Below are 27,142 nucleotides of genomic sequence, written 5' to 3'. Positions count from 1 at the left end.
TCTTTGACCCTGGCTGATATCGCATATAACTAGAGGCACTCCTGAAAATGCAGAGTTTTCACTGGCACAATATTGGAGAGGAGGAGGCAAGACAGAAAGAAATTTTTAATATGAAAAGGACAGGTATTTGTTTAAAATACTGCATGGGAAAGAACATTGTTTGTTTGGCTCAATTCTAGTCCTGAATCTGTTTGCTGTGACATTTACTGTTAAATCACTACCAGATTATCTTCACTATTCAAGGAAAAGCTAAAATCCACTTGTTTTATCTCAGGGTAATTAGTTTGAGGGCTGTGAGGTTGAACTCATTATGCTCAGCTTGTAAAGCTAGTGTCCTTTTCCAAATTTTCTCTTCTTTATGTTGAAGCTGTTACTGTTTGTAGCCAAAAATTACTTGTTCTCCACCCCCATTTCAGCACTGTTATATCCACGCTCTTCAACCCCAACTAGCTGAAACAACTCTAATCACCTATTTTTACTGTTTGAGTTAGGCAGTGTTCACAGGACTCATTTTGCCAGAAGAGCTGAAATGCCTGCAGAAGGGAAAAAGGGAAAGGGATACAAACTCAGAGCTGCAAAATAGCAGCTGAACATGATAATATCATCAGCTGGCAGAGGTGGCTGCACACTGAGCATCTGTCTATAGCCTAGAATGACTGTTTTGTTCGGGGATTTGTTTGTTTGTTGGTTGGAGTTTTGGTTTGTTACACTGCAGGATCACTCCTAACTGCTAATACAATTAAGAAAGAAACTTCAGAAAAAGATCACCAAGTCCTGTGGTTTTTAATTCCCCATTGGGTTTCAGGAAGAAGTAGTTTGTGGCAAACAAGGAAGACAACCCTGAATCCTTTGCTGCATCCTTCCTCCTGTTTAAGAAGATTTGTGATTCTACATCTAAATCCCAGAACTTTCCACATGGCCCTGGTAAGTTACATAAGCTAAACTTTTCACAATTTGATGTCTAAAACTAATCCTTTAATCCATATTTAGGATCCTGTAATTAACTCGTCTTAAATGTTATCTGCAGGTGCTCAGTCATACTGAAAAATTGATAAAGTGTATGCTTATTCTTACTTAAGGCACCCAAATTTGAATTTTTCGACCATAATGACTGCTCCAAGGTGTTAATGAAGATTTTCATTCATTGAAGGGTTCTTCTGATTAAGAAATTTTAAATCACACTTCTCTGTAACTACTGAAAATTATGCTTCAAGCACCAAAAGAAGTCCAAAGTGGCAAGAAGCAAATTCTAGCAATCTTTTCCCTATTCCATGAGAGGCATTTTTAGTCAATGTTCTTTTTGCAGTATTTGGGGGAACAGACTCCCATGAATTACTCCCATGAATTCTGTATAAGGCTGGGTGACTCATATGTTTAAGAGAGACACTTGCTGAAGGTCATGGTACAGGAGATGGGAGAAATAAGAGCTGTCTGTACAGAGATTCCGGCTGAACTTTTGGGAAAACAAGTTTGTCCTAATAGCTAAGGTGAATTAGTTTAACTCTTTGTTCTCTGCCTCGTGGATTACAGCTACAGAGGATTTTTTTCTGAGAAACTTAAGCTTTTCAACAAGCTTCCATTAGTTTAAAAGTAGCAATAGATTCCCACCTGTCCAAATGGTCCAAGCACTCTTACCTCCTTTCCCATCTGTCATCATCTCCCTCTTCCTAAGGTTACTGGATTGTTTTCCTTTAATGGAGAAGTAACTGTGGGATTTCAACATTGCCTAGTAAGTGGGAGACAGAGGGGAAAAAAGGATAAAATAAGTAAAGATGTGATGTTTTCTTTTATCAGACTCTTCTTAAGGTTCCTTCCCTCCATTTCTATTTCAGAGGCACCAGCCTGACAATCCTTGTCCGATGATTTAGGGTGAGTAATGAGGTCTTGGTTACTACTTTTCTATGGACTGATGCACAGGATTTGTTGAGGGGGTGGATTTTGGGGTAGGAAGAGCCGGGTGAGGTCTCAGAGGCTGCACTCCTAAGCACTGGCCATTATCTCTTTCCCCAGGGCTGAGCCATAGGACCAGGAGCTGAAGGACTGGTGTGTCACAGGCTTTTGTTTCTGGAACAGAATTTCCCCAAGTGGCTGATAACAGGCTCAGTCTATTCTGTGAAAGATGTCTTTAGAGCTTGCCCTGATACATTTATTATAAACAAAAGCTACAGAACGTTAAATTTTGTCTCTAACAAAATGCTGTTCTGGCTATTCAGATAAAAACAGGTTTGGCTTGGGGTTTTTTAGATGCAGAGCTGCCTTTGCTGTAGGAATTCTCACGTATTAAGAAAAGATCAATACCACAGCTAATGGCCTAAGGTATCAGAAAACCTCACTGGAGGAAATGAGAATGTTGTCTGGAAACCAGATGATGATAATCCTCAGGATAAATGGATTTAGAGATTTCCGAAGCTGTTTTAGTAAACAGAGGACAGACTTAGGCAGTTATTTCAACAAGTTCCTTTACAAAAGAGAAAGAGATTGCCATTTTCCTGTTTGGTTTTAGTCTTGACATTGATGAGTTGCAGCGAATACTTATTAACCTCTTAGATGCAGAACCGACCTTTTAATAAAGCAACTTCTTCTTTACAGAGAAGCCTTAACACCAGTTATTTTGTCTTGCAAACATTGTCCTTGCACATGCTGTTTACAAAACTGGCAGAGAGCCATTGGTTTCCCTGGAGTCGAGCAAAGGCAGGTGGAAAACTCATGAAGGACTTAAGGCAGAGCTCAGATGTTGGAACCCAAGAAATTCCACAGGGGATGCCCTGGAGGGCTCAAGCCCCTACCCTGGGGGGCTCTGAGACCTTGACACAAAGCCCAAGACACCTCTGACTTTGATTTTGGCCCATGGAGCAAATTACCACCTATATATGAAAAATTACAAGTCAAAAAAATTTAAGTAGAATAATAGTTAGTTTGTTCCAGAGTGAAAAATAGATTTTTGAGGTTTTTAGAATAGAGGCTCGGAGTCCAAAGATGAAGGAATTTTGGCATTCCCCATCTTTTTTCCTTCTTCTTCCTAGCCTACATGTTCTAAGTGATGCCGGCACTTTTAGATTGGTTTAAGGTAGAAACTCACAGTCTAACATAGATGATAGGTATTGGGAAGTTATGGTAAATAATGTACATGCAGTTTTTAGTATAAAAAGATAACACTGCCCCAAGGGCGGCCAGTATGCCTCAACCCAACCTACCAGACCTGTGGCGGGTCAGAGAAAGAATGTTATAGATAAGAAATATTAAACAACCTTGAGAACGAGAACAGAAAAATCCTGACTCCTTCTTTGGCTGCCAGGCTGAGAAAAAGAAGCTTGTACGTATCTCAGAGTCACTCTGACCAACAGAGATTCTGAGACTCAGACAAGTACCAGGGAGCACAGGTGCCTTGACTCTGCTCTGGGTTCATGGCTGTGAACCAGCAAGAACCAGAGCAGAGCAGTGTTCAGAGTAGTTCAGTGTTCACTAAGTGCATCCAAACCAAAGTCCAGGTGCCCAGGGTCAGAGTTCCATCCAGACCACCCCACTCCATTCATCCTCTCTCTCACCACCCCTGCAAACACCTCTTCCCCAAGACAATGATTCATAGCCTGGGTCATCTTTTCCCCTGTGAAAACTATTTAATTATTTAGTGTTGAAAGCGAAGGGAGACGACCCATTTTTGTCAGCATCGACTCCAATTTATTGATCAAATCAGTCACCTTTTATAATAGTGTTAATTAACTTCATGCATATTGCAAAATCTGAGCTCGCGATAGGTTACAGAGAAAATCCTAACCCCTCCTTTTGTTTACAATACCCATGGTTGTTTATTGAAACCAAAATTAGTGTTCTCACTGTGACATGAAAAGTTCTCAAAACCTTCATATCTGTTCCCAGAGCAGCCAAGGACTGTTATGAAAAGACTGTCTGACAATCCTGCTGTTTATAGGAAAGGTGCCTGAGAACCTAGTTATTTACAAAATCAAGCCTGGGAACTGCTGCTTTACAGCTGCCTTTTACTTTTCCATCAGCTGTATATTTTCATGGCCTCTTTCTTTAAGCCATGTTTGAACCAGGCTCTCCACAATTTAGTTCACATTTTTTATATTTTTAACATTTACTGCTTCTTCTATGAGGATAAAAAAACTCCAAATGCAGCATCTGAGATCTGCGAGCTTGGGGTTCTTCTGCAGCTGCTTAGCAATGTGCTCTGCACTGCTCACTGTTCTTTCCTGTATTTTCTTTCCTGTTACAGAGGGCTGAGCTTGAGTGTTTCATTTTCTCACTCTTTGAATAGAAGCATTTAATCTGCTTTTCAGGTTTTCAATGGATTTTGGTGCATCAGCTGAACTCCCCAGGCTGTGTGCAGAACCAGATCATCAAAAAGGTGAAACACAGAGGTTTAAATCACTCAAAGTGCCAAAGCAGTTACCTTGCAGTCAGAGCAGGGTCAGCTACACCCACTGACTCTGCCCAGGGAAGCTGTGGCTGCCCCATCCCTTGAAGTGTTCAAGGCCAGGTTGGATGGGGTTGAAACAGCCTGGTCTAGGGGAAGGTGTCCCTGCCCATGTCAGAGGGGTTGGAGCAATCTTAAAGGTCCCTTCCAATCCAAACCATGATGCTGTGACCATTCCATGTGCTATATTTGGTCCAGCACTGCCATTTTCCACATGTACCACATCCTTCTGCTCACATGGTTATTGGGGCAGTAATAATCCATCCTGCTGTCCCATGGGGCCTCATTTTCATCAGCCACTTTGTCTGAAAAAAGTAATGTGATACTGTTAAACTGAGAGCAGTTACACCTTGCCCTACCTCGTTTCTCATCTATTTTCTCTGCTTGAGAATTGTAGAAGGGGCTATGTGCATGGAAACTCATCTGCTTTTTTCCAGGTGTCTCTGTTGGTCTAATAAATGATATTACTTCTCTACAGTAACTTTTGCTTTCACACACCCTTAAAACTTGGTAGTTGTAAGAGTACTATCACTAAAATATGTTATTATGGGTATTGTATTTCTGACTGAGCTGTAAAATCAAGGATCTTACAGTCATTAAAAATCCCCCAACACTCCTCACAAAAATAGACATGTTAGTTCAGGTTCCCTGGCCCAGCGAGCACAATCTTTACATGATGTTTCAGCTGAATTGTGGCTCCCTTTACTTTCAGTTGTAACTGAGGGTTGTTAAACAGCTGCCATGATTCCCTGTGCTCCCCCAAGAGACCAAGCTGCAAATGAATTATAGATGTAACACAAGCAGCCTTTCACAGGCGTCACCCAAAGCCTCTGACGTGGCTCAGAATCATACGGTTATTGTCCTGTCAGACCACTGAAACAAAAATCCCTGGGCTTTGTGAGAGGACCCCAGTGCATTGATTGCTACAAAGGAGAGAGAGGATCTTTGACTCGAGATAAAAAGATATCAGACATCTGTGATTAACGATCAGCAAAACTTGAGTGTTGTAGAGAGAGCTTTTAATTGATTCTGGTAATGTTCCTCTCTGTCTGCATATTTATGCACCAGATGCACATATGCAAAGTGTTTTGGTGTGCAGATCCTACGTGTGTGACCATAGATAAAATCTGTGAGAGGAATATGTGGCAGGGCTACAAGAGTCCCCACACACCAGGGATTTGGTTGCTGGCTCAAGGGACCATCATGGATATCTCAGGTTGTGTCATCCTGGATCCCCTCACTGATCCTTATCTCCATCCACATCCAGGCACATCCCAGCCTGGATGTGGCCAGGGAGGGGAGAGGGGAGGGGATTCTGAGTTTTCACATGTAAGAAAGAAGACAGCAAGAGAGGGGAGGAAGGAGAAGAGAGAGACAGCAAAAGAAGGCAGGAAGAGGAGGAGTAGGAAAGGAGAGGGGAAAAAAGGAGAAAAATAGAGGAAGAACTACAGAATACAGAGCAAATATCTCCTTATAACTACAATTAAATGTAGACTCCTCCAAAAGAAGAAACAAGGAGATGACAGTGAGGACTGAAGCTTGGACTCTGTCCAGATGCTCAATTGACTTTGTCATCCTTGTCCTATTTTGACCTTTCCATTTTCCAAGGGTAATTAAACACTCCAGCTTCAGATTGGATCTTGCTTCAACTAGTGATTCACCTCCACTGACAAGGTAAAGAGCTACACAGGAAAGGTCCAACCTGGCTGCCCAAACAGCCATGTCCATATTGGTCTTATTTTATGTGAATATAATGCCACCAAGTAATTAGCAATAAAAATACTGTGCAAGAGCAGTGTGTGACATTAGGTTTGAGTAATTTGGTCTTTAACCCATCTAGCAGCTACTGCAGGATGCACTAAGTGACTGAAAACCATATATCTCATTACAATAAATATTTTATAGATGACATCTCAGCCCAAATCACCTTCCATGACATTGTTTTTAAATCCACTGGCAGGTGATAGGGTGATTTCAGTGCCTGGTCATTGGAAAAGAAGTCTTCTGTTGCCACTTTAAAATGAACCCATATTCATAACAACCAAGTGCTTTAATTTGGTCCGTGTCAAACATCAACAGTGCAATAAACTGGTGACCCTGCTTCAATTTCTGTCACTCAGAGGACAAAGGATCACTTCTTCCCCACCCTGGGTGCCTATTTACCATTTCTCACCCTTGTGCTGACGCCTACTTGTGAAAAAGCTCTCACAGTGGACATCCTGCTATATTTGTTTTGTGGAGAGGCAGAAGAATTTGCTATTTAAGGCTGTAAATCTGGCATTTTCACAAGTGCTGAGAATCACACCTTTGCATTTCCTGCTGCATCCCTGCTACATAAGGTGAGCAAAGGTAACCACACTGCTGATATTTGCAGTAGTCCTTCATCTCACTCCTGTTGGGACTGCTCCCATGCACATAAGTACTCCTCATCTCTGACGTCTGAAGGCAGCTCTTTATCCATTCTTATGTGGCTGTGAGTGACAAAGCATCAGAGAAGGCTTCCCAACTGTGAAATTTATTAGACAGGAGAGCAAAGTCCTCTGGGGGAAGTGTTGGAACAAAACTCCCTCAGAGGAGGTCTTGGAGGAGAAAAAACATTATGGAGGGAGGTGTAGTGTTTTGGTCCTGCAGTGACAAGAGTTGAGCAGGTTCTTAAAACTACTTTTCATTCCCAAAAATAGGGCGGAACATGGGAAAGGCCTTCCCCACTCATCAGGTGGGCTCCTTTGGCATTGTGCTATATGACATTTTTCATTAATTAAGTGTATGCTCTATCTTTAAATCACTCAGGATTCTCTCCACACCTTCCAAGAAGGGAATATCTGAGTTATTAAAGCATCTGGGTCATTCATTCAAGTGCCTCCCCAGACATGAGTAGAAGGCCATGCTTCATCCTCCTGTAAAAGGGTGATGACTATTCAGACAGGAGTCTCAAAGGCAACCTGAAGAGATGCTAACCAAAACCTGTGAAAATTTAACACATCTCCTGGGCTCCTAGAAAAAAGTGAGGCTGCTTTCTTCAAAATTAATAGATCTATTTGTACAAATATAGCTCAGTCAAAGCCAACCCATGATGTGTAGACTATTCCAGGGTCTCACTCTCTTCATGGCTAAAACCTTGCTTCTACTTATCAAGTTAAATTTATTCATTCTCAGTATTCTTTTGTTCTTTGGACAAAATTTTTCTTCAGACTGCTCTTGCTCTTCACTGGTGTGTATCCTAGTGCCCATTTATAGATCGTAGTTGTGTTCCCTCATCCTTAATTGTGTTAAAATTAACAAGCCAAGCTGTCTTGGTGTAAGACAGGCACTTCTATTTCCCAGATCACTGTTAGTGAGAAAGCAATGAACAAGAAATGATTGCTTATTGGCTTTTTAAAAATAAGAATTAGTGACATTAGAGGAATTAAAAAGGATCAGTTTCCACGCATCTTGTGTTTCTCTCACATCTTGTGTTGCAGAAATCCCTGCTGCTGCAGACATGCTGAAAGCCAGCTGAAAGCACAGGGAGAAGAAGAGAAGAAGAAGAAGGTATGGGTGGAAATCCAGCAGAGGGAACAGTTATTGGAAGAAAGCAAAAGCAGAGATAATGCCTCTTGCTCTTGCTCAGGAAGTTTTAAATTGAAATTTGCTGAAGACTGACAGTGTTTTGGGGAACTATTACTCATGCTTATACTATCTTACACTCTTTGTTAAAATTTTACTCCTGCTCACCATCAGAAACACTCCATTGCACTGCAAATGCCTTTAGTCTGATTCTTTATGGCTTTTCTTACCATAACTAATAGTTTTTTACTGAATCTCTCCCAGTCTGAGTGCATTACTCTTGCAGGAGTTTAACTAGCATGGCAGTCAGTATTCCAGGTGAGTTTTCAGGGGGTCTAGCACTATTAAATTCTTCACTCTTCCCCAATGAAAATATCTTCCCTGACACAACACAGGCTTATGTTTGACTCATGATTTCCCTGATCACCTGCCATGTCCATGTCCTCTTTCTCCCATCAAGTCACATCCCCAACTATTTCAGAATGGCCAAAACCAGGTGAGTTTGCATTTTGAACAGTTGAACTTCATCCCACTGCTGCTTCTCCAGCACTTGTGATCACTGATTTCCTTGTGTGATATTTCCACCTGCTTTGAACACCTGCCACCCTTGTATGATCAGATGGTTGTTAATTTGTAAAACTCTCTGGCAGCATCCTCATGGGGTACTGGGGGATGGAGTGTCACCATCCCTCACACCCCCTGCCACCCTCAGACTCAACATAGCCAAGAGTCAAAGCTCTGTTTTGTTGCAAAATTAAAATTAGTCAAAAACTAAAGCCTGTGATGGCAACATCCAGGTTTCCTTGAAGAATATAGTAGAAGTAATTGCTCTGATCTGGGAAGTCCCAGCCTATAAAAATAAAGCTGGTATTTGTAACCTAGAGTTCCTAAGTCAGATGGAAATTCTATTTCTGTCTGTTTGTTCCTCTGTATTTTTTGTTTGAAACTTTACGCTTTGCTAATTTAGTCTTAGCAAAGGTCAATTGTTGGAACCTCAGATTTTCGTAGGCTACAAAACTCATTTCACACCTGATTTTACTACTTCCTAAACAAGCTGAAGCAGGATTTTTCATAACAGTACATATAAAGATGCCTTATAAAAACCAAAGCAACTCTGGCTTCTTTTATAGCATTTGTATTATTTTTAAAGCACCCTCTACTTACCTTTCCAGTTGATTTCTAATCTATTTTTTAATCTATAACCCTAATAAACTTCTAACTTTACCCATATTTTCCCTTTGTGTCCTTCAAAACTATCATTATCCACATGCCTGAGTTACTTTTTTGTTCAAAAGAATTCATCAGAAAATGGCAAGTTAAGTCTAATCAGTCAGTCTTTGCTCCCTCAAAGGCCTCCAGCTGTTGTTAAGTAATATCCCTTGTCACACTTTAGATAGCCCAACAGGCCAGGGAAAATACCCAAAAAATACTTGTTATAACTACAATGATAAACAAAATCTGCTCTGAAGCTCCTCTAATTGCCTTCAGAGTCCAACACAGCCCTTGGATTGACCTCCTTCTGGGGAAACATAACAGCCAGAGTAATTATTAAAGTATCAACCCAGACCTAAATCCAAACACAGATTTCCAGCTGAACATTAAATAACACTTGGTCTTTGAAAAATTGGGCGCTACAGTCTTCAATCAGCTTCTGTCCCTCACCAGCTTCCCAGCACCAGGGAAATAAAGGACAGGAATTTCCTGGACACACGGTGTCAGCAGCTGGAGCACTGACCTGTGCTTGCAGAGGCTGCTGCCCTACCAGGCAGGGTACTGGCATTAAGGTTTTAAAACTGTTGTCACTCACAGGAGTTCAAAGACTTTTCTTTTATTCCCATGGAGGTTTCTTTTACAGTGGGCTTTGCCTGCCATTTAAATGTTTTCACTCTGGATTTATTGCTTATTTTATCCGGTCTGCAGACGAGGTTTGTTTTGGGTTTTTGGGGTTTTTTTTGCAATGTGAGTTGCTAAGCTTGTTAAAGCAGCCACAAGATGTTGTGCTGCATTTTATCCCAGAAAAATGTAAAATGTGTGATATTTCAGCTATGGTAGGGTTGGTAATAAGGATACCATAAATTTAAAAAGATGAGCATTAATTTTAGACTTCATGCAATCCTTTGAGGAAGCTCTACTAAACGGAAAGCACCATCTCCTGCTTCAATCAGACATATTAAATATTCCTTCTCTTTTGAAATCAATTTATTAATTAGATACACTAAAGGATCAAACTGCAAGTTGCAGTGTCCCATAACCCTTTGCCATTACCAGCTGTTCCTTACAGACACTGGCCCTGGGATGAGCATTCAGGAGGGGCTGAGATTAGGGGAACACGCCTGGTGGTTTCTTCCTTGCTTCCTACCACAGCTCACTCATTCTGCAGCCTCAGAAGAGGCTTTGAGACACCACTCTGTACTTTCTGTCTCTCAGAACAGCTCAATCACCTCACCCAAGTATGAGAAGCTTTCCTAAAGAGGAGCCTTATTCAAGGCAAAGATTACAAGCACCCCAAGTTAGTTCCCTTTTCCACTGATCACTGAGACTTTTGGAGCCAGGGGAGCATTGCCTCCATTTCCTAAGCTTTTGACTGACATCTCAGCCTGGAAATAACTGCATTCATCCAGGTGAAATTTGCTGCAAGCACAGACGTATGGGCACATGGACGTGTCTGCCCAGCAGCCAGGGATGTTGTGCAGCCTCAGCTTCTCTGTGCAATGCTTGTCTCTGCACAGACCTGGTCAAGGAAACAATCATCCCTTTCCTCAGAGTGACCAAGACCTCAGGAGAGGCTGTGAGAGAGAAAATTCTCTGCTCAATCCCATGCTTCTGCAAGGGAGCTGCCTTCAAATAAATAAACACATTGCTGCTGCTGAGCTCTATTCTGCAGACAGTTTTGGGCTGAAAATCTGTTTAGAGTTTCCCATACTGATTCTGGGTGTTATCTAGATGGAGGGGAGACACAGGGGGATCCCATGTTTACACACAGGAGGACAGTGTTGGCCTTTCTGATACAGTCTAACTGCTTGAGATTTTTAAAGCAATTGATACTATTCTAAAACGAACAAATAAATGGAAGGAATATAGTTCTGAGCTTTCTTATAGATGAGAGAGAGAAAAAAAAGTGTTCTTCAGAAATGTCACACTATATTCAATCACATTTAAGAACAGGAAACCAGCCTGGCCTCCTCACCTACACCTGAACATGTGTACACAGCTCCTGTTGAACAAGCTTTTAAACCTAGACAGAATAACAACCTTGAATTCAGGAGAACAACTATTTGTATTAATCACTGTAATAAAAAAACCTGCAAACTTGGCAACACAGCTTCACTCAAATGCCTCCTCAATACTCACTGGCAACACCACCCCCAGTATTACTCAGACATCATAATTTTATCATTGCAGTGTCTCTTAAACTCTTCTTATTGCCTCATAGAGGAAACTAATTAATCAAAGTATGAATGTTCTTGAAACCTATCTTTTAAAAGAAATATTAGCTTAGCAGGTACTGGTGGCCTTCTTTGGCCTAGAAGTATACTCCTGTTTGGAAAAATATAAAAGCTGAATATCATAAATAAGCTTTTAATTTGTGTTTAACGGAGGCCATCGTTTTGGGCTGCTGCATTCAACTATTAAAGAGAAACTTACAGAGATTTTAAACAGGATCCATTCTGCTGTCACATGGTTAATAAAAATGAATAATTATTTGCTTATCAAATAAATGTTGTGGGGAATTGGCACATAACAAGGTGATTGGCAGTTCCATTCAAAGACGAATTTGGATTCTAATAAATGCTTTAATTTATGAACCACCAGTGATGGATGGCTAATCCAGAAATGCAGTCTTGGTCACTGCACATGAAGCAAGTAAATTCACATTTGAAGGTAAGTTCTGAAACCTGAATCCTGAGCACTTTCCTTGCAAATCCCCTTGCCTAACACATAAAACTAAAATGAAATGCATGAAGTCCAGCTTGTTGAAGGACTAAGCATATTCAATCCGTTCTAATTTGAGCTACCATTTACATCAATCAGTCTTCTGGAAGGAAACTAGTTTGGAGTCACCTTCCTCATCCTTGTTGTTCCTTAAAGGATTCTTTTAATTCAAGGGAAATTTCATGGATTTCAATAGTAATGCCACTAGAGCTGCTATTATCTCTCTGAGCAGTAATACAAGCAAATACAGCCACTGCAAAAATAGAAAAATAATTCCTACATCCATCTCATGCTTGTTAAATCTCATCGTGGCATGCTGTGATTAATCTCTTGCAGAGAGTTTTTTAATTCTCATTTAAGGATAAATATCTGCATTTCTTCATCGTAAATAAATAAGCTTTTGCACCACCTCATTTGTGACAGAAATTAAAAGTCAGCCATGAATTGATAACAGTTAGTTTTGTTCATCTATGGATCAAACATTTCAGAAACCCCATCACAGAAGAGCTGACCATTCTTCTCACTCTGTATTTTTGTTTGATAGTTAAATTTATGTACATATTAGTTTTCAATGGCTTTTGATCACATTTTAAGGACTAGGTCTAAAGCTGTTTCTGTGCATACAGGTCTTGATATCTGGGATGTGTTTTTTAATAAATATCTTCCTGCAAGTAGCCTGCCATCCTCATCTATTACTGCTTTTGAGTAGAAAGCATGCAGTTTGCTTGAGTTCCTACATGCAGTCCCCTCAAATGAGTGTTTCAAGCAAAAAGGCAGAGGAGAGGAGTGCAGCTAGAGAGACGAACTCATTTTTGCTGTTGTGGTATCCAGAAAAGTGCACTGGGCTGATATAAGGACAATGGTTACTATTGTTGTCTGTGTCTAATTACTAATCATGCACTCTTTGTTTAAGAAAAGGAAATTAAAATTTTCTTTCATCTTCCACTCCTTCCTACTTAACTCCTACATGTCACTAATAAAGTACAATATTGCACAGTATTACTCCAGTGGTAAAACTCCTATTTCCCTTCTCCTAGCCCCATGTTTTGCTGCAGCTGTGCTGCTCTCCCAAATGAACCTGCCAGAATCTCTGGGATTCTCTCTGCTGTCTCTAATTCCTGTTTGTTTGACCTCAGAGCTGAGTGATGAAGGTTCTATCCTGACACCAGCCTACAAGAGGCTCTTCCAAGGAGCTGTTTAAAGTAATGTGAGCCACTGCACCATCAGCAGGATGGCTGTGGGCAATGAATGAATGCTACAAAATGCTGGCCCTGGTTTCCATTTCAGGGCCATGGGGGAAGCCTGGGGTGATGGATGGGGGACAGGAGCAGCTGAGCAGCCTGGGTGATTCTGCAGGGGCACCAAGTGACAGAGAGGAGAATACTCCCTGAGAAATGCAGCACAGCCCACCCAGAGGGGTGTGCAGGAGGGAGGTCTCAGAGGCTCTGCTGCATCTCCCTCTCTGGTTCAGCAGTGGCACACAGGAACAAAGTCACTGTGGCAGTCCTAACTTGTCCCAACTAGTCCCAACCCTACTGAGAAGGAATTATGAGCTGTTCTGATGGCTGCATGGTGGCCCAGTACAGGAGGTCATTTGACAGGTGGTTTCTCAGCCATCTTCAAATTTGTGGCACTAAATATGGCACTGAGTTTTCTTGGGAAACTCAAAGAGGAAGAAAAATGAAACTTCTGCCTCCTATCAGTTTCCCTAACTCCCCCTTCCGTGAAAAAGCCCTTTCTGAGCTGTGGATGCAGCATCCTTGGAGCCATCAGAAAGTTTTGCTAAATGAAGGACTTTAACAAAGGACTTTGTCAGGTAGTCCCACCAGGCAGAATATTTTCTGTAAGGGACATGGTGGTTGGGAATGCCACAAACACTGCACAGGAGCTGTGCACTTTGCCCAGGCAGGACCAGCCAGGGGCTCTGCTCTGCTCTGAGCCTTTGCCAGCCCAGGTGAGCATTTTCTCCTGCGTGCTGGATGACTCTGCTGATGCCACCATCAATTCAGGAAGGGATTGCAGTTTTAGTGAGATTCCTGCTGGATGTTTGGTAAAGCACCATCCACAGCATTGCACAGCTTAAGGAAATCTTTTCTCTGGATCACAGTCTCACTTATATATTATTAATTTTTTTTCCAGAGGATAAAACAAAGGTATCATCATTTGCTGTGAAAAAATATAGGTTAGAAATGTGTCTTGGGGTTTGTTTTTTATTTCATGCTATTTCTCTTCCCTTTTAACATCCAGGAGAAAGAGCAGTCATGTGAGTTCAGCTCCTCTGCTCTCCTGTAATCTACCCTTTGATGTAACTAACTGGCAAAAACATATTTCTAATCAAATATAGTTTCTCATCCTTAATCAGCTCAGCTTTAAAATGCAGATCAATGAGATAAGAAAGAGCTGATTTAATTAGCCCAACCTCAGCAATGTTACAGCATATTCTCATTTACAGAAATAATGGGGAGCAAGAGGAAAGAGATTCATCATCATGAAAAGACTGGAGAAGGCAGAGGAAAGCAGGATATTTCCTATGTTAGCTAAGGGTGATTTTCATTCAGGCTAAAGAGCCAGCACATGTTTTATGAGCCATTTAAATAACACTTAGGTCTTGTGCTTCGTCCTTTAGCCTGAGGATGAATTTCCTTCACTAAGCAGCAATACCTTTGGAAATCATCACTTCTGGGTTTAATTGATGAGCCAGAGACAGCTCCCACTACTTGGTGAATAAAGAAGAGGAAATATGGCAGGCAGGAGCATGGCAATAATGCACATTTATGGAGCAGCTTGGGAACACTCTCCCACCAGAGTGCCAGGCCAGGCACTCTCACTGGAGAGGCTTTAATGGGAACAGCACAGGCTGTGCTCCCTCACCCTGCTGCTGCCTCTTGAGTGGCCACAGGCAGGTCACCTCACCTCTGCATTTCTGGGGGTGTGTTTTGTTTTTCTTTGCTTCATTCCTCTGTCCCACTAGGATTTGGAATTTCCTGCAGAGTAAATCTCTTCCTTCCCCCACAGCACAGGTCCCCCCACAAGGCAGGACGGTGGCACACTTGGAGCTCTGTGGGATTGCTCTGCAGCTGCTCAAAAAGCAAAACCAGTGCAAGTTCTCAGCTTGCTCTTCCTGCTTGGTGATTTTAAAGCAGCAGAACACTACCTTACCTCCAGCAGCCCTGTCTAACCTGAGTCCAAATGCTCCTCCATCTCCCTGGAGCAGGGGACTCACTGAATCAGGTCAGCCCAGGTTTGGTCAATGCAAGCAGAGAAGTGCTGCCTCCTCCACAAAGAGCACCCAGAACATTTCCATGGCCACACCACTCCTGTAGAGGCCTCAATAAAAGGAAAATCAGACCTGTCAATGTCTAACAAGACTTTTCAGATAGCCTCCAGCTGTGGAATTGAGCTCATAACCTGAACCTTTGGTGAGGTACACCTTGACATTTGTGCTGTTACAAAGTCAGGCCAAATCCACACAAATGAGGATATGCCAGCTCCTAATTTGAGTTCTGGGAATGAAGTTTGTCTTCGTTTGTGCCCATCCATCATTTCAAATGGAGCTATCTTGTGACAGCCACATTTGGTAGTCTCTGCCTGGGAGATAATTGCTCATCACTGAGGGGAACTCACACAGCTGAGATAACCCTCAGGCACTTTCTCTGAAGGGATGGGAGCACCAGAGGCAAAGCAATTAACAGAGCAATTAAGCCACTAGCCAATCATATCTCTTTTATTTTCCCTCATCTCAGATTTGTGCCACTCTCCAGTGCCTCTAAAAACAAGCAAGGAAAGGCCCTGCTCTCCAGAGGGATAATTCCCTAATTCCCTCAGGTGGGCTGGGATTCAGCTCTAAACCCCATTCCTGACCCTTACTCATCATCATTCTGGGCTTGTGGGACATGGTTTGGCTCCTGCAGACAGAACCAGTGGCTATTTCCTTTCCTGAGAGCCAAGAGACAGCAGTGGTCACTTAGTACTCTTCCCTATATCCTGCTCCTTCCCTCCCCCAGGCTTGTTCTCCAGGCAATAAATCAGTCTTTTCAGAAGTATTAGATCAGGTATCCAGACTCTGTGGTTTCATGAGAAAGTTTTGAAGAAAAGATATTGGGACAGTCTCACATGCACAAGGGTTGATAAACTGCATCCATAGGTGATGGCATTCACCTTTGGGGGAATGTAAAAACACAAGATCAGAGAGGAGAGAGACATGAGAAGGAGAAAATTCTGTCACAGTCAGGCCCTCCCAGGTCCTCCAGAGTCTTCCTCCCCCATCTCCCTGTCGCAACCTTTCCTTGGACTGCAGCCCTTTGGGAACAGCTGCTCCTGCTGGGGCTCTCCACAGCCACAAATCCTGCAGGGAACTGGGCTGCGGAGCTCCAAGTGATGCAAAGGGCCCTAGCTCCATGGAGTTTGGCAGTGTCGTAGTACCCTAGGTTACAATATTAAGATATACTCTATTCCCATCCTGAAGAGCTGCTGAAACCAGGAGGGGCATTGTTTTTTCCTTATCTCCTGTTAATGAGCCCATCAATGCCTTGACTCGGAGATAACTCCCTCCAGGAGCCATTTCTGTTTAATGGACCCACCTCATGACTCATGGAATAATATCAACTAATATGCTCTGCCTAGGAGGAAGGAGCTAAGCATCCCCACCTGGATATAATCGATATAATCTGGGGTTTGGGGCAGCACAAGCAGTCTTTCTACTGGCTTCTCAGAGGAATGGCTTCTTTTCCACTATATCTGCAGAGGAAGACTACACCCTTTCTACAGGATCCCTGCTCCAACAGAACCAAATCTGCCACTCTGGGAGGACTGCAGACACCAATCCAACTGGAGTGCTACCAACACGCTGACCAACAGGGTGTCAGGTTGTATTCTGACTTTGCTGGTGGTTTTTCTTTTGTATTATTGCACGTATTTTGGTTTTCTTTTCCCTTTTCCTAATAAATTGTATTTCTGACTTGGGGTCTCACTGGTTTTGCTTTCAAACCAAACCAGAACACATGGGCATTACAGCAGTGCCCCCCACCTCATCCAGCAGCTTGGTTCTAAATGATTAGAGCCTGAAGGACATGGGGCTAGGCTGCAAACCCTAGCAGGAGACTGCATTTGTTCCTCCAGAGAGCCACTTGAACTGCTGGAACTTAGGAGCAAGTCACCAAACAGCAACCAAAGAAAGATCACCTTCTCTTTTCAATGCCTTGAAATGAAGCTCTCCATCAGTGACTCCTCATCACCAAGAAATTTTCAGAGTAACACTCACCCCATCCCTGGCACCTGAAACCTGCACATCCCTTCATTTAGAGGATGCACAATGCTTTTGTTAATTAGAGCCTTAGTTTAATATGAGCTGTCAAAGTTCACTTAACTTCAATTAATTGTTTCTCCTGAGCTTAATTTCTTTAGTTAAGTATTGATTAATCATTGCTTAATTATGCTGAAGTCTCACTGGGTGATATTTCAGTTGCATACTGCAGCAATGCGTTGCTTTCTAAAAATACTCAGAGAATCATCAGAAATTTTATGTATTGCTATTATTGGGATGTCTTTTAATATTTATCTTTGCCTCCCTTATGTTCCAAAATGTATATTTAACATTTTGTGTTTAATTCCACTAGTTTACAACTCATTTTTCTCTGTGTTGGTAGGTCATACAACAGAGTCTTGCTCTGCCTGGTGAGGGGAGAAAAGTTTTGCCTCTGGCATCCAGAGTCTTATGCCAGGAAAAGTAGGTTAGGGAACACAAGTAAATGATCTTTACTGTGGCACAATATAAAAAACAAAAACATTGATGGCGTGTGTTTTTTTTTTTAACATTTACTTTAAGTGACATGCAATGACTTTGGCTCAAATATTATCTGTATTTCCTAAAATCCACAATGCTGGAGCTCTTATGAATGTGGCCTTCAGACCAAGGCGCTTCCAATCTGAAATCTCAGTCTGTTCTGAAGTATCAGGAAGAGAAAACTACCTCCACCTCTCTGTTGTATTTCAACAGCTCTGTAATGTCAGGTTGGATAGCAAGTATCTTAATTTTCACAGATAAGTATAATAACTATTACATTTTTTCCATGGTCTCTCTTGAATTTCAATATTTACCCAAATTAGAAGTTAAGTTTGATCTGTAGTGAGAAATTAAACAATTACCTTTTCCCCCACAATAATTTCCCTGGAGTCCATTTAGGCATCTCATTTTACCTACACACAGAAGCATTTTTTATTATTTTTCTAGACGAGAAAGAGTCATTCCCCAGGGAACACTTCTTGGCTTGACTCGGTTTTATCACAGTCAAGTTTTAACTTTCTCCCTGTGGTACACAATCACTTTTTCAGAGATCTCTCAACCTACTACTACTAAAATTTAATTTTGAACGTGTTCTGTGCTGTAGGAGTACTCAGCATTATTTACTACTGTCATTCCAGAATCTCAAACGAGCACTGGTAGGAATATGCTGTAAAGAGAGTCATCAAAATGACATCCTTTTCTACTACCTTTCACCTGCTCAGTGGTGTAAACATCTGGCACCTTGGGAATGCACATCTTTGCTGTGTGAAAGGCAAAATAAACTGGTGAATGGACTGATTGTTACATAGATCATGGAAAACACTTCTGTTCCCTTATGCTGAATGACACAATAGACTGAATTTTCCAGAGAGGGATGGATGAATTAGTCCAGGATAAAAAAGAAAGTACTGACTAAACCCTTGCTCAGAATTTCAACAAGTGCTAATCAAAACATCCCCAGAGTACAATTAATCTGTCCTTTGTTATTCACTTCCTATCACAACTCTGTGTTTCTGGATTCTGATCAAAAGCAGAAACCCCATTTCTATAGCACTGCTTGGTTGTAACAAATTTGTACCAATACATAATCAAGAAACTGAAAAGCAAGTCTGTTGTCATGACTCTCTTTGCATCTTCATCTAAACTCTGTCTCCTAGTCCAGGTCATTACTGATGCAGGTGCTGAACAAACACACTCCTGCCCTGACAGGCTCCCTGGAAAAGAAGAAACAAAGAATTGGAAAAAGGAAGTTTTACCTTCCCTGGTTTCTGTAAAGGAAACTGCAGCACTGAGACACAACAAGCTGAATTTCCCAGTGTGATTTGGATCCATATTCATTAAAATGATAAGTCATTGATCTTAATTACAATCCCCAGGATCCTGCCACATGCAAGTCAAGCTGTTTGTGGAAGTTTAGCAAAATCAACTTGATGCACATCCTCAACTTTCTTATGCTAATTCCTAAAGACAAAAACATTCCCATTTTGTCAGCTTTCTCGGTGTCAGCCACAATTTTACAGCTCAGCATTATTTATTTATATTGTAACCTACCTAAACAGACAGAGTCATCAACCACAGTTGTATCAGGGGCTTTGCTACCAGGAAACAAAACTTCTAAATCCAGGTGTGAAGATGAGGCCACAGAGATGAACAGGCAGTTAAGTGGGAAGTATGATTTTATCAGGGCAATCAGCCTGGTCCGAGGGGACCAGAGCTCCTCCAATCCCCTTCTGCAGACTGAACCCTGCCTGACTAATGTTAGGAGAGATGGCTAAATCTATGTGCCTATGAATGTTTCAAACATTCCAGTACTCTCTAACAAAGGAATACACACAAGGCTTGCATGAGCTTTTTCATCTGTCACATCCAAATTGCAAAATCAAGCACGGCACCATGCAACTCTATACTCAGTGATCTGCTGGAGTTTGCAAGGTTTCTCTCCCACTACATTAATAATGTGACATGTCCCCATTAAAATAATAAATAAACAAATTTAAATGAAGGGAGCCATGGCTTATTTCTTTCAGCATACCTTCAAGTGCACAGAATCCCTGGTTCCCCTGGCTGGGCTGTCACAACCTCCTTTCTGTTAAGGTCTCTTAACCACTTTTTTTCATCCTTCCAGCTCGTCTGAGAAAAGAACAGGAGGACAAAACATTCTTACAACTGCCTGTGAACCTATACACTGAGAGTGTCTTGTGGGAAGTCTGCTGTGGATTTCTGGTCTCTGGGACATGTGGTCTGTGAGGCTGACTGCATTTAGGATACAACACCTTGTAGAGGAAGGGCTGTGATTTGGTGTAAAAAATTGTTCAGGCATAAGAGGAGAGAAAGAAGTTGTAAAGTTAAAGCAAGATCCCCAAGAGGCATCAGAACTGCCAGTGTCTATGAGTTCAGTGTGTACCCTCTTTTCTCAGCACATTTGCTTTGGGCAAAACTATAATAAAAATAATTCATCAACTGAAGTAGGTAAGTGTTCCTGTTAACATATCTATCCTAAAATACTTCTGTTATTAATAAACAACCAAGTAAAAGCTGCAGGTCACCATAACTTTATCAGACTTCTCACCCTAATAATCTGTTTCCATTTTGAGTTACACTGTGCAATTGACTGAACAGTGCTTTCTTGCTTTTCAAAAATTTCAGTTTGCTTCCTTGTTTTTCAAAAAACCACAATTGCTTCATTTGGATTTGCTGATTTTTGATAACTAAATTGGCTTTTGTACTGTAATAATTTCCCCTTCTATTTCTCCATCTTTCACTTTACAGGGGCTGTAGTTTGGTTTTGAATCCTGCTCTCCTGGTACCAGCAGCATTTTCACAAGGGCTGAAGCTCTTGTGGCTGTTCTCATCCAACTTGGTTGAGCAGACTAAAAGGAAAAGAAATGCAGCTAAATTCTGAGGGATCAGGTTCTACCCACTTCTAACATATTATGCAACTTTTCATCCTTTGAGTTGTCTTATTGATTTCAGTGGAAGAATTTGTTTTTGCAGAATGTGAATAAGATGCCAGAATTTCACCCTAAATATTTTACTTTACAAAGGAAGCCATGATGCAGAAGAAAACACACCCTGAGCTGCAGCAGGACACAAAATTTGCAGTTACAATAAAAGCTGGGAAGCCTTTTTCTTCTTTGTGATGGTGGCCTCCTATTGAAAGTGCTTAATAAACAGAACCAGTTCTGTGTGAATAAAATGAAAGATGTTCATAAACAAACTGAGAGGCTTCTAATCCCTACAGCACCACAAATAATTCAAAGAAGTCTTGAAGTGCCACGATAATGGCACAAGATGATTATCTCTGTATTATTGGTTTTGTCTACATCAAAGAAGGCTCTGTAGGAAAAAATAATGTTGCATAAAAAAACCCAAACACATTTCTTTTTTAAAAAGCAGACAATTAAAATTATCCGGAAGTTAAGGAAAATATGAACTAAAAATATTTTTTCTTTGAAAGTCTGTATTACCCTTAAAACAATTTTGTGGTGGATATTGCAGGCTCTGGATTAACATAAATGTCTGATTGAAAATCTTTGTAAGGACGTTAAGATTAAGTACACAGCTCTTAAGTTCTACAAATACAAAACTGATTTCAAAGGAATCAAGTGATGAGTATGGATGTCCATGAAACAAATATAATGTATTCATAAAGGCCTTTTCCACCAGTCAAGACATAAAGTGACAACAACTGGACTTGTCACCTGCTTTTAAAATTGCTTAAATTAAAGATTATGGGCAACACTGAAAAAGGAAAGAAAGAATTATGAGCCAGCTGTACCTGTGGTGTGATAACATTGCCTTCAGGATGGACAAGGCACTGGTTGGTCAACTTCTATGTTGGTAATTTTGGATGTACATGAAGTAAAGAGAATGGGGTGCTCAAGGAATGACCAAAAACTGTACAGGGCAAATTCCACATAGTACAATGTCAGCAAAGCCTGGGGACTTGTGAGGAGGGAAGGGAAAGAGAACCCCTTAATCTACATGACATTATAAAACAAATCACAAAGCTTGGCATGCCCTCCACCAGTGGAAGCACGACACACCAGGCAGGAGAGTGTGACCGTGGTCACAGGGGTTTGCAGGTGAAGAGAGAGGCGAGAATGTTGATTCCATGATCAGAAGGTTTGATTTATTATTTTATGATATATACAACATTATGACTATACTAAAAAGAAATAGAAGGAAAAGGCTTCTTCAGAAGCTGGCTAAGCTAAGAATAGAAAAGAATGATAACAAAGATCTGTGTCTCGGCAGAGAGTGAGACCCAGCTCTGCCGTGAGTGGTCAGTAAATCCAAACATCCACAGGAGACCAATCACAGATCCACCTGTTGCATTCCACAGTAGCAGATAACCATTGTTTATATTTTGTTGCTGAAACTTCTCAGCTTCAGCAGGAAAAATCCTAATGAAAGGATATTAATGAAAAGATGTCTGTGACAGGAGAGCTGTCCCAGGTGCTCTTATCTCTCTCAGAATATTCAAAACCTTTCACAGATGTAGAAATTCAAGTTTCTGTAGAGTCAGGATCTCCTGATGCTTTGCACAGTCCCAGGAGCACTCCATGTGGAGGTGCAGTGGGACTGCCTTTCATTTCTCCAACAACCAAACCACTGCACAATGGAGTGGGCAAAATCCTGAGTGTTTTGTGCCTGCCTTGTTGTCAGGCACAGAGCTGTGTGTTTGCCTTTGTCCCTTTTGCACGTGGGGTCACACCCCCATGTCCACACTGCAGCAGAAACCTCAGCAACAATGTGTGGCAGCCTTTACTCCACCAGAGAGACACTGAGCTATGGCATCCACTTATTTCCTGTCATACCTCTAAATCAAGGCTAAACGAGGTGAAAAGCAGATAGATTTTCAGCCCTTGTAAACTCACAGGGCAAGCTGAATGGATAAACTAAGATGTTTCACCATCATATATTACCCTGGTGTGTTAGAGTTGGCTATGTAATAGGTTCATGGCCATCTCAAAATGAGTGGAAAGGTGAATGCTTCCACTGTGATTACTTGGCTAAAAAAATATGTGTCAGTAATCTCTCTTCTGCCCTTCACCATTTAATTGTGGTGGTTTAAGGTTAACAATGGGAAAATGCTATATACTTTTCAGGGAAAACTGATTGAGCTTTTTTTACAGATAAATTACTTAAAAACAGATGGAAAATAGTATTCTATTGAAAATGACTCCTTAAGGTCCATGTCCCTGTTGGTTCAGGTTAAAGGATGTATGGGCACACTTGCACAAAGAATTGCAGCTCTGCAAGGCTGTGGCTGGAGGAGAATCTCAGTTTCTCTGCATGAAGCTAAAGGGAAAACTCTGTGGGAAATTTCAGTTCAGTGCTTGGCTGGGATGAAAAGTTTCAAGAAAATAACCAGAGTGTATCTGCTAATGTGCCTAAAGGCATCATCAAGCTGAGACAGCAGCTCAGATTAGGGTCATCTGGCATGCTCACTTCTGTAGGATCCTAAATCTATAAGCATCTGTCCTCAGGGGCCTTTAAGGAGCTGGTCCCTATCTTTCCTAGCAAATGGCTGTGAAAGGAAAGAGGAGGAAGAGGACGAATGTAGGAACTGATTCCCTTGACAATGAGAATTACTGAGCTGCCACTTCTGCCTTCTCTAGGGTTCAGGATGTTTCTCCCATCTTTTTAATCAGTGTGAGGACCATTTCAGTGGGAAAGCATAATCATAGGGCAAAAATAATCTCATAGCCACAAAGTTATTCTTTAAATGTGGGCTGAACTGCTTATGAGGTTAAGGTGAAGTTGTATTTTTATGTCCAGTGGCATTCACATTCTCTGAATGTGATTCCTTTGCCCAAGGTTTTTCTCCTGGGAAGCTGAAAGGCAGTGAGAGGCCTCAGAGAAAAGGAAACCAATTCTTATCTCATTTGCTTCTCCTGTGTTGTGCTCACGTGGAACCTGTTTGGAGATTGTTTACCCAAGGTGATTGCCTGATTGAATTCTGGTGCGAATTGTTTTCACTCATTGGCCAATTGGGCCCAAGGTGTGTCGGGACTCTGGAAAGAGTCACAAGTTTTCATTATTATTTTTTTTAGCATTCAGTATCTTTTCTTATTCTTTAGTATAGTATCGTATTCTTTAATATAATATAGTATAATAAAGTAATAAATGAGCTTTCTGACAACATGGAGTCAGATTCATTGTTCTTCCCTGCCACGGGGCTCGCCGTGAATTTACAATATCAAATATTATGAATTTACAATTTACAATAGTGCAGCTCTGCTGTTTGGCTCCTGGAGCACCCTTTGCACTTATCTGGCTGTGGTCCACTTGTTCTGAGTGTGACTAAGGAGTTGAATGAACTTTTCTAGTAGACCCAAATAATGTTTTTCACTCCTAATGCATCTTGAAGAACTACCAGATTCATTATAGAAGTTGCTTTTTTATTCCTTGTCTCTACAGAAAAAAAAAATTCAAAGCAGTTTGGAAGACAATCTGTCCCTATGTTCTATCTGCCTGTTCACAGGATCAGGAGGATCAGAAAAACCTCCTGGCTTTTCCATTCTCCACTAATACCACATTACAATGTGCTGGCCATTTTTCCCTGTCATGTTTTGAGCAGTTTCAAATGAGGTAGATTAAAACCTTTTCATTTATTTATAACCGTTGCAGTAAATTTTAGGGTAAAGCAGGAGGCTATTGGACAGCAGTATTTTGTTTCATTCCCTCCTCAAGTTAGGGCTATGGAACATGGGGAGCTGATATTAGGTTCTGGCAATTTAAGTCTGTTTAGCAAGGTTCTTAATAATCTCTGCATGTATATCACAGAGAACCTTTCACATATTGCTTTAAATAATTCAAAACTGCTCCAATATTGTACTAAATAATTCAAGAATCAGACAGGCTCTGTGATTAATGATGTGTACCTGGAATTTCTGCAAACACAGCAAGGAGTCAAAGTGTGCTCTAGATACAAGTGTCCTGGCATAAGATCCCATTTACTCCTTGCCAAGGCAATAGTATGTATTAGAAAATTGGAAAAGAGCCTGCTACTCACTGGAAAACTGACTGAGACCAATGGTTAATGTGGCAGCTGCTGAAAGAGTTTGTTCTTCCAGACAGACAATACTAATTTGGCTGAGAACCTCTATTGTCTTCTGACTTACATTCTTAATCTTCATGAACAGCATTGGTGCCTGATGTGATAATTAAATGGAAGTATAAATATTTCTGCGGGAGCTGGACGTTTATCCTTGTATTTTACCAGTCTTCATTTGAGAGCATGGAAAGGGTTTGCTTTGTAAAGCAAAGCACTTAAGCTTATTTTGCAGGTTAACTTAATCCTAAAGGGCTGGCTGGGAAGTTGCTGTTCTTCTCAGCTGGGCTTGGGTCTGTGATCATGAAAAGTACCTGGAAGTCTGCTGTTCTTCTCTATCACTGTCATATTTTCTTAAAAATCTCTTTCCCCAGGATTTTTCTCCTGGGAAGCTGAAAAGCCTAAGAGAAAAAAGAAATCAATATTATCTCATTTGCTTCTCCTGTGTTCTGCTGCTTTGGAATGTGGTTGGAGACTGTTTATCTAACATGTGAATAGTTTTTACTTAATGACCAATCATGGCCAAACTGTGCCAGACTCTGAGGAGAGAGTCACAAGTTTTTCATTAGCATCTTTTACCCTTCTGTCTGTATCCTTTCTCTATTCTTTAACATAGTTTAGTATAGTATAGTATAGTATAGTATAGTATAATATAATATAATATAATATAATAATAAATTAGCCTTTTAAGAACATGGAGTCAGATTCATCATTTTCTCCCTACTATGGGGGACCCCAGAAACACCACACTTCTCCATTTGATTTTATGGGCAGATGCATGTGGAGCAGCATTATTAAGGCAAAAAACCCCCCAAACCCTAAATGCTAGAATTGCTGAGTTTTCACCCTGTTGGCACAGCAACCACTTTCCCTTCTTAGTATAGATGAAACAATTGTGGTTTAGACAGTACCAGCAAGAGTTTTTCCTAGGAAATGAATAGATTGTTGTAACCTCAATGTATTTTTTGGTTAAGGGATTTCTTTAAGACACAAGGAAAATCAATGCTACATTGAGGTGGAAATAAAGCAACCAAATCCTTCTAAATAGCCTTTTTTAAAAAAATAAATGATATGCTAGTGAGCAAAACGGAATACCCAGGAAGGAGATTACAATTATCAGCATCATTGGAAATACTCTGCAGATATCTTTATGGGAGTCTGATATTGGACTCCCAGCCCAGCCACCTCAGTTAGCAACCACTCACAAACATCAAAAGGACCAGCTGATTTTATTGGGTTTTGGATATTTGCAATGAAAGACTCCACAGGGGATACACTGATATGTGTCCAGCTTTAATATTTAAACACCTTCAAGATTTCTAGAGGAAGAGACAGAGAAATAAAGAGAGCTGCTGGTGTGGCCAATGCATTTGGCATGCCATGGCCAGTGTATTCCCCTCTGTGTGCCTCTCTGCTCCGGCAGCAGCTGGCGGCCTAAGGGCCATTTGGATAAGGTGAGGCACCAGCCTGGATGAAATAAATTTTTACAAAAGCTGCACAGGGAATATTGACATTAGAAGCACAAACTGGGGAGAAGATTGGTGAGTTGGTTCTTAGGTTTTTTTAGTTGTGGCTTTTTGTTGTTGTTTTGAGGGGTTTTTTGTTGTTTTGATTTTGGTTCTGTTTTTTTTTTTTTTTTTTAAGAATGTGCATCTCAGAGCGAATCACAGGTATTTACGGGCAGGGACAAAACCCAAGGTGTATCAAATGACTGATATCTAGAACAAAGCTATGTACACACATTTGCATTTAAATAGTAGAAGCTATTGAAAATTTCCCACACAAATCTTTATTTCAGTAGTTTAGAGATCCAGGTTACAATAAACTTCAGCATTTTTACACAGGCTGTCTTCAAAATGCTGCCCATTGTTATCTAATAAATTGTAACCTCAGAAGGATGACCAATTAAGGTGTCTCTGTAAAAGTCTCAGGGATGAAACATCTTCTTTAAATAAAAGGGAAACATGCTAATTTTCCACCCCTGCAGATTAATTGAAGGAGCCACAGTATTCTTTTTGTGTTTCAGGGAAGAGCAGATTGGAAGGGAAGAGAGAGGACATTGCAGGTCGGCCACTTTTGGATTTTGATGGAGTCTGCCTCCTGTAAAGAATGAATAACTCAACCACCCACGCCCCATAACCATTGAAATTACAGCCTCTCTGTTATTATAAAGCAATGTCTCAAAGGAATAAATAAAGTTGACAAAAATAGTCTTCATAAGGGTTGACACTGATTATATCAGACTGAACTCCCTCATTCATGGGGCTCGTCCACCTTTAAATGTCATCACGAGATGACACCTGTCTATCCTGCTGTCATTCTGAACAGAGAATAAGTCTCTGTTCCCAGTGGCTTCTTTTCCTAACAAGACCAATTCTAAGTCATA

The 27,142-nt window shown here is 41.1% G+C and overlaps 1 long non-coding RNA gene across 8 annotated transcripts; it reads left to right on the top strand.

The window, feature by feature from the left end:
• Nucleotides 1-373: 373 nt before the first annotated feature.
• Nucleotides 374-27,142, top strand: LOC131093488 (uncharacterized). 8 transcript variants are annotated; one of them, XR_009115585.1, is made up of 5 exons: nucleotides 374-924; nucleotides 1,833-1,869; nucleotides 7,897-7,966; nucleotides 16,538-21,516; nucleotides 26,783-27,142. It is a non-coding gene; the product is annotated as an uncharacterized LOC131093488 (long non-coding RNA). The 8 variants fall into 8 exon arrangements; XR_009115580.1 differs by lacking the exon at nucleotides 26,783-27,142 and having other exon boundaries at nucleotides 16,538-20,165; nucleotides 20,466-22,407; XR_009115584.1 differs by lacking the exon at nucleotides 26,783-27,142 and having other exon boundaries at nucleotides 385-924; nucleotides 16,538-16,779; nucleotides 19,822-22,407.

Source organism: Melospiza georgiana, chromosome 1 (genome assembly GCF_028018845.1).
Source record: "Melospiza georgiana isolate bMelGeo1 chromosome 1, bMelGeo1.pri, whole genome shotgun sequence".
NCBI classification, from domain to species: Eukaryota; Metazoa; Chordata; class Aves; order Passeriformes; family Passerellidae; genus Melospiza; species Melospiza georgiana.
The sequence above is the reverse complement of the archived record's forward strand: the minus strand, read 5'-3'. Positions and strand labels throughout refer to the sequence as shown.